The sequence below is a fragment of the Neomonachus schauinslandi genome, chromosome X (assembly GCF_002201575.2).
Source record: "Neomonachus schauinslandi chromosome X, ASM220157v2, whole genome shotgun sequence".
Classification (NCBI taxonomy): Eukaryota; Metazoa; Chordata; class Mammalia; order Carnivora; family Phocidae; genus Neomonachus; species Neomonachus schauinslandi.
In genome coordinates, this window is record NC_058419.1 from 89595553 (window position 1) to 89599285 (window position 3733).

A 3733-nucleotide genomic window follows, 5' to 3' on the forward strand; every position below is an offset into this window, starting at 1 on the left:
AGGTCTTTAGGCTGGTCTTTGCAATTTAAGTTATTTGCCATCAGGAGGCAATATAAGTTCACTTCCCCCTCCCCCGCAAGAAGGAAATGTGGTTTTCCTGAGAAGCTAGTCTCTCTCTCTCTCTGTCTCTGTCTCTCTCTCTCTGTTAGACAGGAAGTAGGATTTATTGGTGGCCATGAATAAGGAGGGGGCAGTGCCAAGTTTCTCATGAGTGCAGAGACTGCCATTTGTCCAGGGGGCCACGATTAAGGATGTATTTGACCCCACAGCCTTCTGGGAAGAGCCACTTTTCAGCCACCATGTCTTCAAATTCATCTGCATCAAACTTAGTTAAGCCCCACTTCTTGGAAATGTGGATCTTCTGGCAGCCAGGGAACTTGAACTTGGCCCTGTGTAAGACCTCAGTCACATGCTCCTTGTTCTACAGCTTGGGACAGATGGACATGATGACTTGGCCAATGTGGACCCTGGCCACTGTGCCCTGGGACTTTCCAAAGGCACCCTGCATACTTGTCTGGAACCAACATAGGACATCTTGTTGATAAGGATGAAGTGAGAGGGGTAGAGCCACCACTCAGACGTGAAAACCATCTTTGTCACAGCTTTTCATCCCGTACTTGTCGACACAAATACGGACAGCCTCCAGGGCTTCAGAGGAGAGCAGCTCCTATTCATCTGGTTGCAGATCTTGGCATCAGGGACACCTCTGCAGGAGTGAGGCTTTGGATGAATGACTTGTTCTTAACAATACCGGTAACATTGGGCAGTGTACAGCCCATGGCAACACCAGGATCTTCAGTGACATGCCAAGGGCAAAGAGAAAGTATCTTTTCTATCTTGCCACTTGTTGCGTAATTACAAGCTACAAAACTTTGCTTTGTATCCAAACCGACATTTATGAAATTAGGACTTCCAGTTGAATTGGTTCAAATCAAGATTGAAAATAAGTTTTGTATATTTCTTCATGAAATCTCAGCTCTTCCTAAAACTGTTTTTTTTTTTTTCCATGGATAAGGGATTATCTCACTATATGCTTTGGGCTAGACTTAAAGAAGTGAATTTCTTTCTTAAAACAAGATTCTAACTCCAGTATAACTTTTGGCTCTTGATCTAGTTAAGTTTGTGATCTTTAATTTTGCAAGATGCCACTGTGGAAGAAAAAACAAAAACAAAGACACAACTGGATGCAATTCATCACTACCAAACAACACTTTAATTCTTTCCAACCTAGGAGACGCTCCCTTAACCTGATAACTGCTTTCCAATTTTTAAGCTTCCTATTCCAAGGTAGATTGATTACAAAAATGGCACAACTGTCCATGCTCCCCTGAATCCATTCCCTTTGCAACGTGACTTGGAAACGTCTCCCATCAAAGGTGGTGTTTGTATCCCCATCCCATGAAACTGGACTAGCCCTGTGATTTGGTTTGCCAATAGAATGCAGTAGTGTTGCAGTTCCAAGCCTAGGCTTCATAAGGTCCGGTGTACTTCTCCTTGCTCTCTTGGACCCTGGAGATCTACGTGAACAACACCGGACCAGCCTTTGGGGACATGAGCGGTCACAAGGAGGAAAGCCATCTCAAGCAAGGCCATCACAGACCAGCCAGTGCCTAGCTGCTCTGCCTACTAACCACTGATACATGAGCGTTTCCACATGGCGATCATCTTAGCCCAGATAGGAAGAACCACCCAGCTGATCTACAGATTTATTTTTTTGGCTGGGGGAGAGAAATTGTGTTGCAGGGTTATTTAAAACAATAGATATCTGTTACTTTGGGTCTAAAGCAATTGAGCCAATAATGATTATTACCATTCCCCTGACTGGGATTCAGAATGAAATAAGTCTGGGAGAGAAAAGATTCTGTTTCTGATTTGGCAGGTTTTGTAGATACAGATCAATGAAGTGGTCTGGCTGTATTTACATACACTGACGATTTACCTCCTGATACTCTTTCTGATTCCCACTAGTAATGCTTAGGAATTAGTTTAAAAATATTTCATTGGCCTGGTGTCCAGCTACTCCCAATCATATGTCATGGCCACATTAAACCATTCCTTGTTCCCCAAACATACCTCAAACACAATAACACTGGCATGCCCTCACTTTGACCTGATCATCTTTTCTTCTTTCTCTCTTTATCAAAATATTTTGGATAGTCTATGAATCAGCTGATTTCCTGATGCATGTTTCACAGCTCCTCTGTGAAACATGCATCTTCATCCTCCAGTATAATAAATTTCTCTTTCTTCTCTGCTTATTTTAATACCTATTTTGTAATGCTTGTTTCAGTTTGACTTATAGTCAAAGATCTAAAATTCTGCCAGTATTAGTTAATCTTGAAGACTAAGAAAAAACAAGGCAAGTTTCAGATAGAGTTTTAGATATTTCCTTGTAGAATATGGTTATGATTTTCTGCTTTTGGGAAAAAAGAAGAAAAAGTCATTTTAGCCATATTGAGAGTTCAGAAAGGGAGCGTATTTTGGCTTAAACTATACCGTGGAATCAGAATTAACTTTGTGCTGGTCATTATGCCATAGCCAAATAATTGTTCTTATTTTTATTATTAAATTCTATTTTTTAAGAAGAAAAATGGTGTAGACCTCTACTCCAGAGAGAGAAACAAAAAAGGCCTGGCTCAGTTCTGGTCAAGGGGAGTAATCAGTGGAGGATCTCATCAGTGTTGTGGATGCTACAACTAGGATTCCATCCATCTTGTTAAGGGACCCAGACTCAAGCCTCTGACCCCCCTTCATGCAGGATCAGCACAGCTAAGCCCTGATCTCATCTAAGACTCGAATATCTCCTTTCCTGTAAACCACTTCTATCCTGAGAGGAAAAAGCTACAGTTTATAAACATTTTTATTGGTCATATTTTACCATATGGCCAAGATGTTTGATGCTGGTTTGTTTAAAACACACACCTAAGTAGGTGTCTTTTCCCTGGTTAAAGAACTTTTTATGATAATGCTTCATTTAATTGAAACCCGTTAGCGAGCTGAGAAGTGAAATCAGTTTATGAATCAACGAGCAAATCTAGAAGCCATTTGGCAGCGTGGAGTCACGGCCATAAGACGTTCGATTCCAGTGGCTAGCATAATGCCTGGCCCATAGAATAAACTCAAAGGAAGTTTCTGTCTGCAAAACAAAATGGATACAATTGAGTTAGCAGAGTTTTAAACGACATTGACTAGAACATCAATAGAAAGAATAAAAAGAAAACTGATTTTATTACAAAGTCACTGTGGATCAATAATACATAATAACATGGGCACGAGAAGCAGTCAGTGACAGAAGACATTCAATGATTCATGAGCACATTAAGTTCATGAAATAATAAGCCCACACTGTTACATACTATCTTTTTCTGAATCAATAGCTATGGAATTGAATAAGAAAGTAGAATATTTTCAAAAGGTGCAATAGTAGGGGTGACACAGCTGGGCAGAGTTGCTTATCTGGAGGATATCTCCACTATGTAGCTACATAAGAATAAAAAAAATTCAAAGGTTTAGCATGGAACGAACCCAGACATGTTTCCCATGACAAATTCAGTAGACACATTGGTGGGCTGTGATTAATTATCTTGTGTCAATGAATGGTTCTCTGCTCAAGCATCTCTTTTCTAAGATGGAAAAATCTTATATGCTGACTTCGTTTCCCCCCTTTCACTGGGTCATGGAGGAAGCAGTGTGTTAACAGCAGTGTGAGCACCCCAAACCCCCTCCCACTGCA

The 3733-nt window shown here is 40.8% G+C and overlaps 1 pseudogene; it reads right to left on the bottom strand.

Annotated features, from left to right (window-relative positions):
* Positions 1–205: 205 nt before the first annotated feature.
* On the bottom strand, positions 206–2528 carry LOC110572993 (annotated as a pseudogene).
* Positions 2529–3733: the final 1205 nt, after the last annotated feature.